The following is a 10,209-nucleotide window of genomic DNA, read 5'->3' as shown; positions in this document are numbered from 1 at the left end:
TCTTCTACCTTGCTCGGATCAACAGCTATACCTTCAGCAGATAACACATCACCTAGAAATTGTACTTCCTCTAACCAGAACGCACATTTGCTGAATTTGGCATATAAATTGTGGTCTCTTAATCGTTGTAGAACAATACGGAGATGTTCCGCATGTTCTTCTTTGCTCTTAGAATAGATAAGAATGTCATCAATGAACACCACTACAAACCTATCCAACTCGGGCATAAAAACTGAGTTCATCAGGTACATGAAATGAGTCGGGGCATTGGTCAGCCCAAAAGACATAACTAAATACTCATATAGACCATATCGGGTAGCAAACGCTGTCTTCGGCACATCTTCCCGTCTGATCTTAATCTGGTGATAGCCTGATCTCAAGTCTATCTTCGAGAACACCTTAGCTCCTACAAGTTGATTAAAAAGCAAATTAATTCAGGGTAAGGGGTATTTGTTCTTTATGGTGACTTCATTTAACGGCCGATAGTCCACACATAACCTTAAGGTTTGGTCCTTTTTCTTCACGAAGATAGCAGGGCATCCCCAAGGTGATGAACTGGGTTGAATGAAACCCTTGTCTAACAACTCTTGTAGTTGCATTTTTAATTCTGCTAGTTCTTTGGGTGACATCCTATATGCTCTTCTGGACATAGGTGCAGTTCCTGGTTTCAGATCAATTCTAAACTCCACATCTCGGTCTGGTGGCAGTCCATGCAGATCATCGGGAAAGACATTCATAAATTCACATACCACAGGAATGTTCTCGGCTTCTTCAACAGTAGTTGCACAGACTGTTCCAACAGTACTCTTAGGAAAGGGAAGTTGGATGAGAAGTTGGGTTTTGCTGCCAGGTACATTTACCCTTATGGTTCTACGCATGACATCTATGACAGCCCCGTGTTGGGTTAACCAGTTCATACCAAGGATCACATCTATATCTTGATCCTTTAATATCAGCATGTTGGTAGGGAACTCATGTCCTCCTAAATCAATAGGTACATGCTGAACTATCTCCCTTGTACAGATTCGTCCCCCGGGTGACTGTACATGATAGGGTTCTTTTGTTTCCCCAATAGTTATCCCATGCTTCACAACAAATGTACGATTGATGAATGTATGGGATGCACTAGAATCAAATAAGGTAATTGCAGGGTGATTAGCAACGGGAAACATACCAATCATTACTGGTTTTCCTTCTGGAATAGATTCCACCTGAGTATAGAAGACCCTTCCAGTTTTCTTCTCAGCCTGACCTTTCTGACTGTTCTGAGCATTGCCCTTATACTGATTCTGAGCTTGAGCAACAGGGGCTTTAGGTGCATCAGGATTACTCTTCCTAGGATACGGACATTCTCGGGAAAAGTGTCTGGGTTTACCATAATTATAACATGGATAATTGTGATTCTGGGGAGTAGCAGCGCGGTTTGCATTATTTGTATTATTTTGCTGCTGCGGTACTTGATGAGGATAAGGCATATTAGTTGTAGGGCGAATAAAGAACTGCTACCTGCTTTGGCTTTGTTGTGGGCAGAATGGTGCACGGCCATGATTCTGAGGATGGTAGACCATCTTTTGATGCTTTCCACTCGATGATCCGGAAGCAGATATTCTCTTTTTCTTCACCTCCTTGTGTCGGCGGTAATTCTCCTCTGAAGCGATAGCAATGTTGACTGTCTCATGATAAGTTGCGTTGCCACAAGTTGCCATCATAGTTTGAAGTTTAGTGTTTAGGCCTCTCATGAAATGATTCTTCTTCTTCCTGTCAGTATTCACATACTCTATAGCATACTGTGACAGGTGATTGAAGCGCCCAACATAGTGCATCACCGGGTGCTCCCCATGCTTAAGAGCCAAAAACTCTTCTAACTTCATGGTCATCACACCATCTGGAATATAGTGTGCCCTGAAGGCATCCTTAAACTCCATCCAGGTGATTTGGTGACCAGCGGGCTGTACTGCTACCAAATTTGCCCACCAAGCACAAGCAGCTCCTCGGAGTTGCTGTACCGCAAACCTTGGTTTCTGAATCTCGGTACAGTGAATCAGCTCAAACTTTTGCTCTATTGTCCTAAGCCAATCGTCAGCTTCTAAAGGCTCTTCTGCCTTAGAGAACACAGGCAGACAAGTGTCGGTAAAATCAATATAGGTTGACTCGTCATTTCCATTATTACGGCGGCCACAATTAGGGTGTGGTGCCTGTTGATTCTGAGCCATTTCCCTTAACAACCTAGCATTCTCTACCGTTGCATAGACAAGTGCAGTTATGGCATCTGCCATAGTCAGAGGCATTAGTGGAGGATTTGGGATATCATCATTGTCTTGCAAGGTACCCACACCAGTTCGGGTGTTAGGACGAGGCATCTGTTAGAGAGACACATTTATTTACTTTATTACTTTATTGAAAGCAGTAAAAGTTTTCATGCTACAAAGGGTCACTTATTTATATTACATGTCTTGTATCCCACAAGACAACCCTGGTTTACTAGAAAAGCAGTAAAGGAACTATTACTACTCTAAGCTCTCAGTCATCGGCGTCCGTGTCCATATCAGATGAAATCTCATCTTCATCTGAGAAGTACACTAACTCCTCAGGGTCCTCCTCCTCTTCTTCATTCTTGACTTCTCCTGGATTTACAATCATTTCTTCATCTGTAACTTCACCATCCCCATGAGGAGGATGAAGTTGAGCATACAACATGTGGACATTCTCATGAAGAATGGCATTGTCCATCTCTAGGTCTTCTACGTAGAACTCCAACTCATGGACGCGTTCATTGGCCGCATCCTCTCGTGTCTAGGCTTTATTCCGTAGCTCCATGGTCATGGTGATGCCCCTTTGCATTTCCGCCAGCTTCTCTTGATCTTTGGCATGAGCTCAACGAAGAGCGTTGAGCTCCTTGGTAAGGTTCTCGATGTTGGCGAGGTTGCTTGAAGATCCTTCATCTCCTAGGGTCTTGGAACTTCCTTCACCAAGCTCATGGTTTCGTGGTGCCAACTGATGACGAGGGACTCCGTGAGGTTCGGTGGACTTGCGTGCGGTTATCTTGGTCTTTGCCATAGCCTGTAGAAGTTAGGGTAGGACTATAAGGATACCTTGAGGATAAAGAGGGTTAGCAAGAATGGGATTGACATTACTTACCCAACCACTTTTAAGGGGAATTATTATGCAAGGTGTTCAAGCATGATGCACGAATCGATCTTACGAATCCGAGTACAAAAGATTTATACAATCAAAAGTACTAGATTTTTAATACATAGGACAAACCTAATCATATTATCCGCCACAAACTTTCAAATAAGATAAGATTGAGGCTAGATCAGAGGTAAGAAGAAAGAAATTTGAGCTCAAAATATTAAGTTTAATTTCTTTGATCCAAATTAGCTTAAAGGTTTTCAAAAGTAACCTACAATGATCTTAGATAGGAACTGCTCTGATACCAGCTGTGGCAGAACCTCCTAAGAAATCAGGCCCATGTGCACCTATTGTTGTCTTGATAGACCTCTAATAGCGTACACGAGTTCCCAACAACTTAACAGGTCTATCGGGTGTCCTTGGGAAACCTGAATCATCTACGAATCTTTTTCGAACAGGATCCCAATCACAGACATTGCAGATTACAACAGTTTATTCAAATATATACATTAGAGTAAAATATAGCGGAAGTCTTAAGATACATAGTTTACAAACCAGTTGTTTCAACCTTACAAAACCATAAGTGTCATACAACCATAGTAGCGGGATAAAATTACATTAACATTATTTATTTCACACAAACTAGTGCCTTGTCCAAAGGCCATTCATCATTCCTCATCGTCATCGATTTCAAACACTGTCATGCAGTAGGGACCAAAACAAGCCTACACATGTGACTCACCTGCAACAAGGGTTAACAAACCCTGAGTACAAAAGTACTCAACAAGACTGACCCGACGAAAAAGGGCGAAGGTCTTAGGGATGCAGGTGTTGGGTCAAGGTAAGGATGTAACAAGATTCAAAAGTTCTTCGCCAAAAGCTTACTATTCTTGATCCTATTTTGAGTTTGACCCCTAAGTACTTTAGTTCATTATCTCAAACTAAGTGTTCATATCCCATATTCCAATCCTTTTCATTCCATTCCTTTTTCTCATGTTTTAGTAATTCACCAGTCCTGCATTGCTTCTGTAATGAATCGAGTCTCCATATCCGCGGAGCACCAGCAATTCAAATTGATTCAAGTCCCAGCTGAGGATTCCTTATCACACGACATATGTAGAACTTAATCTTGCATATATCAACCTCGCTACTGGATCCTCCCATACTAAGCCGTCTCCATGCCACCCGAGAGCACAGCACACCTCAAATCCGGCCACATTCTAGCCACGAGGGTACATGCTACTCCCGCCATCTCTCCACTCCTAGTGCATGGGCATTCATCTTAGTATTGGATTAGCTGAAGTAGGCTTACTGGAGTATGTGACCAGTACTACAAAGTGTCTCGTTCAGAAGATCCACAATGAGTGGCCTTTAAGCGACATAGTCGGCAACATTACCCACCATTCAAGATAAGTCACCCGACTAGTCTCTAGTTCATTCTATCTTCTTTCTTTCTTTGGCCAGTATACCATCTTTGATTGTATCAAAACTTTTACTTTGAAAGCCTACCATAAAGCATACTAGGCATTCTACGCCTTTGTAAATGAAATCATCTTCAAGGATGGTAAACAATTAACAAGGTAGGCAATGCATCAAGTAGGTAACATTTGAATTAATCAACTTAATGCAATAGGTAACATAGGTGATAAACTTTTCAAAGTAAACAAGGTAATGGTTTAATGCATAAACCGGGGCTTGCCTTCGTTGACGATCTCGGGTTCTGGATCAGTACCACGAATATCAAATCCCAAGGCAACCGGGGATCCTTCCACAACTTGTTCAACTAGGATCGGTTCACTCTCGGATTCTACATGAAATAATGACATATGCTTCAACATGATGATAATGTAAACATGATGCTTTCATGGTACATGAAATATAACAACACATCGAATACAACTGTCCTTCACGGTACAGTTGCAAGGCAACAAAACCAACTTGTAATTCTACCATCAAGGACCACACAAGTGACTTTACCAAGTTGACCTTGAAACCCTACTGGTCACAAAACATGACTAAAACAAGATCAAACACTAATCTAACACTTAGGGTTTGCTTTTATTTATTTTTGAATTAATTTGGAAATAAGCCCAAAAATGAACTTGTTCCAAATGACCTCAAAATTTTATGTAAGCTTCCTCATGACAAATTAGTGTACCAAAACAAATTTCATAATTTTTGGAGTTATACAGTGGCCTACAAAAATCATGGAAATTACCTTTATCAATTAATTGACTGAATTTTTAAACATTAAAAATTTATTCAAATTTCAAGTTTCATATTTTTAAGCCATAATAGAACATGTAAAGAAGCTACACATAAATTTTCAGAATTTTTAGAGCTATAATTATTTTACTATAAATTTCCAAAGTTACTGCACTATTTACAATTCAGAAAATATCAAAACCTCACTGTTCTCTCTCTCTCACTGACGACCCGACCCCGCTGTCAGTGACACAGACAAGGCACACGACAGCGCTGCCATCACCGGTCGGCCAAAACGCGTCGGCGGTGATGCTCCGGCGAGGAAGACCGCACCTGCATGACCTACTCTACCCCGCGAATCTATCCCAGCTCTCAGAAAGGCAGCAGGCGCACCAGAGAAAGCTCCACGCCGGCCATGGCGGCACGGGCATGATGGCGCATGGCACAACCCCGACCACGGTGCGGTAGAGGCTAAAGTGGAGTGAGCATCATGCTTAGGAGCTCACCACGATCACGCCGGTGTGCTTGGTGAAAGCAGAGACGGGCTGGAACAACGTGGCCACGGTGAGGTCGATGGTGGCGGAGCTCCGGCCGGTCACGGGGAAGAACGCATTGCGCTGGGCGATTCTAGCCAACCCAAGCGATGCAAGCAAGCCGAAGAGGAGCGCAGGGTTGAGGTGATCACGCTGGTGTAGCTAGGCACGACAGACGCGGTTCGACAGCGGCTACGACGAGCGGCGGAGCTGATCGATGGTGGAGCAGAGCAGAGGGGAAAAGGAGGAGGACGACGGCGGCGGTGCTCCTATTTATAGCAGAGGAGGACCACTCTTAGGGATAGAGGTAGTATATTCTTGTCCCCAAAATCAAGGACCTACAGTGCACCATTTGGCCCCAACCTTTGCCCGTTCAACTTTTTTTACCACTAAAATAAACAATAGACCCAAAAGTGATAGAAGATAAGATGCTTCACATTGGTATTCGTATCATTGGTATTCTTGTAATAGACCCACTAAGAACTGCTATGATTACAACAGCACTGCAGACGGTGGAACATGTTACGAATAGCTTTACATAGGGGTATTCTTATCATTTTTTATTACATTGGTTTCCTCCCTAAAGTCTAGAATTGTAGTTTTTTTAGACAGAGAGAGCCGTTCGTAGAAAATTAGAATTTTGTCATTATAAGAGTCGACTGAATGTTGTAAAAGTTGTGGAACATCCCTATTAAATAGGCAAATTTTGGCGTGGGACATTGTAGATTCGTGTATTTTGTTGGAGCACACCGCCAACTCTAGTATTGGCTGAGCACCATCACAAAAACGGGATCCTTGGCCGTAGCATACCGCCTCCATTAAAATATCATTTCCACTAAAATTGGACAGAGAACATCTTCAAAATGACTGTGGTTGCCCCTGGACCAGCCCGTTACCCACTCGAGCCCATCTGGGGTGACCTAGACGAGGCCATTCGGTCCCTTCACTCTCGCCGCCGCCACTGCCACTCCTTAGCTGGCCCCCGCCCACTAAGCTACCCGCCGGCGTCGTCCTCGCAGTCCTCATCTCTGAAGGCCGCCCTCCTCTCTATTGCGCAGCCTCCTCTCTACATCCTAGTCTCATCTCCCAAGCCGCCGTTCTCCATGAAGACCCAATCATAGATCGAGGGCTTGAAGATGTCATCACCGAGAGGGAAGAAGCGCATGTCACCGTCGAAGGGCTTGAATATGTCCTGGGTACCCGAAGGGTAAGATTGTTGTCGCTTTCTTATGCATTTTCTTTGATCTAGGGTTTCAGTTGTCTTGTTGATTTGGTACCATAGATGTGCAATTTGGAGTCGTCAGATTTAGGTTTTGATTCTTGAATCACTGTTCCTCTGTTTTAGGATGGATAGTAGTTCGGCGTGTAGACTTTATGTGCGCATTCCAAACTATGCTGGGGTTACAGATGATGGTAGCACTATAGTACACCCAATCAACTATCTGAACCTTGTTGTGGATAGAGATAGAACCAATGTGAAGGATATAATAGATGAAATAGCAGCGGGAATGAAGCTTGGGGCGAATCAGGGAATGTCCATTTCCTTCTAGAACAAGAGGATGTCTAAGTTCTGTAGTCTATCATCTGATGCCCTGCTGATGGAAGCAATAGACCTATATTGGGATATGAGGAGGGTGCCTCTATATGTGGATGTTCATGACACTGTGACAATGGAGTACAACCAGAGTGTTTCAATGGAACCTTGTCTATCCTAGGGAAATGGTAGTGCCCTTGCTCTCATTCCTTTGGAAGTTGTTCATCCTGCTATTGATGTTCAGCCTGATGTTGATGCTGCTATTGTTCATCCTAGTGGCCTAGAGGTTGGGGCAGTTAGTGAGCAAGCTAACAATGTAGGGGTAGGAAAGTCCAAGCGGTGTAAGAAAGGAAAAAAGGTTGCTGATGAGGGACCATGGGATGAGGATGAGGTAGAATATGTTGGTCTAAATGATGAGCATCCTTATCTGTCTGATGTTGAAGAACACTCAGAGAATGAGGTTCAATCTGATGGTGACTACAATGAGCAGGATGATCTTTATGTTGATGATGAGGCTAGTTGTGAGATCTTAGAACATGTGATAGATCTAGAGAACCCAACCATTGCTATTGGTGTTACATTTGAAGATGGGGACACATTTAAGAGGGCAATAAGGTAGTATGCTGTCCTGCATGAATTTGAAATTGTAGCCCATTACAGTGAATCTAAAAGGTACAGAGGTGTCTGCAAGGGTAAAATGAGCAAAACTAAGAAGTGCAGGTGGAGGATCCATGCTTTAGAGCTACAGGATGGCAAGACTTGGCAGGTCCAAACCTACTTTTGACTTTGTTTTTCTTGTTCATAATGTCTTGATTACTTAATTTTTTGGCAATAAATATTGATAGTATTGCCTACTAATTTTTTTTGTTTTTGTAGATAAAAAAACTTCATGACAAGCATAGCTGTGCTAGCATGGCCAAACTTGACCAAAATTGCATGGCTACCAATGCTTGGGTTAGAGACAGAGTCATAAACACTCTAAGGGATGAGCCAAATACAGGAGCTGCTGCACTGTTGAAAGAGCTAGAAAAGAAGTACATCATCAAATTATCTTATTATGTTGTATGGAATGGAAGAAGGATGGCTCTAGAGTAGTTGATGGGCAAGTGGGAAGATAGTTTTGTTGATGCTTTTCATTTTAAGGCAGAGGTAGAGAGGACCAACCCTAGGAGTATAGTAGATATAGAGTATGCTCGGGTTGGAAAGAAGATTAGGTTCACCAGAATGTTTGTTGCACTGAAAGCTTGTGTAGATGGATTTCTTAATGGTTGTAGGCCCTTTTTAGGTGTTGACTCCATGGTTTTGACAGGAAGGTGGAGGGGTCAACTGGCATCAGCCTCAGCAGTGGATGGGCACAACTAGCTTTTCCCAGTAGCCTATGGTGTATTTGAGTTAGAGTCGGCAGAGAATTGGAAGTGGTTTTTTGAGAAGCTTCAGACCGCCATAGGTTCACCCCCAGGTCTTGTCATATCAACTGATGCTGGAAAGGGCATATATAGTGCTGTGACAGATGTGTTCTCTAATGGTGTGGAACTCAGGGAGTGTATGAGACGTTTAGTTAAGAACTTTCAGAAGAGGTACAGGGGGGCTATTTTCAAGAAGCATTTGTGGCCTGCTTGTAGAGCATATAACAAGAAGCACTATGACCATCATTACAACATAATGCAGAAAGCATCCCCAAATGCAATAAAATGGATAGAGGACAACCACAAACACCTGTGGAATAGGTGGAGGTTCTCAGAAGCTAGCAAGTGTGACTATGTGACAAATAACATTGCTGAGACATTCAACAGTTGGATCAGGAAAGAGAAAGCACAGCCTGTCATCCCACTGATGGATAGAATCAGGCAGATGATCATGGAGAAGCTGGACCTTAGAAGGACATTAGACAACAAGCTGAAGGACAAGATCCTTCCTCACATAACCAAAGAACTGCATGAAAGGAGTAGAAACCTGAAGTATGTCATCCATAAGGGACACAACAACATAGCTAAGATTCAGGGAACAACAAAGGAGCTGAAGACTTGGAGGCACACAGTTGATCTAGATAACAGTACATGCACTTGTAATAGGTGGCAAATCATTGGACTACCATGTACCCATGCCCTTTGTTTCATTAACTCCCTTAGAAATAGAAGTGTTGAGGACTATGTGGATCCCTACTACTCTATGGAAATGTTTAGAAAGGCCTATGCAGGAATTATAATGCCTATGACTGATAGGAACCAATGGCCAGAGGTGGACATGGAGTTCAAACTGTGGCCACCTATGTTGAAGAGGGCTGCTGGTAGACCAAGATCAAGGAGAATTAAGGGTGCAGAAGAAGGAGGGAAAGCCACTGGGAAGCAAATAAAGTGCAAAAGGTGTGGCCAGTTTGGTCACATGATGAAGACTTGTAATGAGACAGTTTATGATAGTGATGCCCCACCTCCGGCCTCACCTAAGCCAAAAAGAGTGAAAAACAAGAAAGCAAAGGCTACAAGTACTGCATCAACTCAGCAATCCTAGACTGGAGCATGTTCTAACCATTACAGCACCACCACTTTTATCCAACAGTCCTGCTGGTAACACTAGGAGGTAATACATCTCACTGTCTTTGAACTTGTAGTTCCTATGTAATTTATCAAGCTAACTAGTTAAGTTTTCAAAGTCCATACAGCCACAAGAGGAAGATGGAAGGAGAAGGTGTTGAATCAACACGTGGACAACGCAAGAAGGCAAACAAGGCGACGACATCTAAAAACCAAGAAGGCCAAGAAGCAACTGCTGATGGATGAGGTTGCTGAGTGACTGGCTCAGGCATTT

The 10,209-nt window shown here is 43.0% G+C and overlaps 1 pseudogene; it reads left to right on the top strand.

Moving 5' to 3' along the window:
* The first annotated feature begins 7,429 nt into the window (after positions 1-7,429).
* Positions 7,430-9,912, top strand: LOC136503759 (uncharacterized; annotated as a pseudogene).
* Positions 9,913-10,209: the final 297 nt, after the last annotated feature.

This window comes from Miscanthus floridulus, chromosome 14 (genome assembly GCF_019320115.1).
Source record: "Miscanthus floridulus cultivar M001 chromosome 14, ASM1932011v1, whole genome shotgun sequence".
Classification (NCBI taxonomy): domain Eukaryota; kingdom Viridiplantae; phylum Streptophyta; class Magnoliopsida; order Poales; family Poaceae; genus Miscanthus; species Miscanthus floridulus.
Note: the sequence above shows the minus strand (reverse complement) of the source record. Positions and strands in the feature narration are given on the sequence as shown.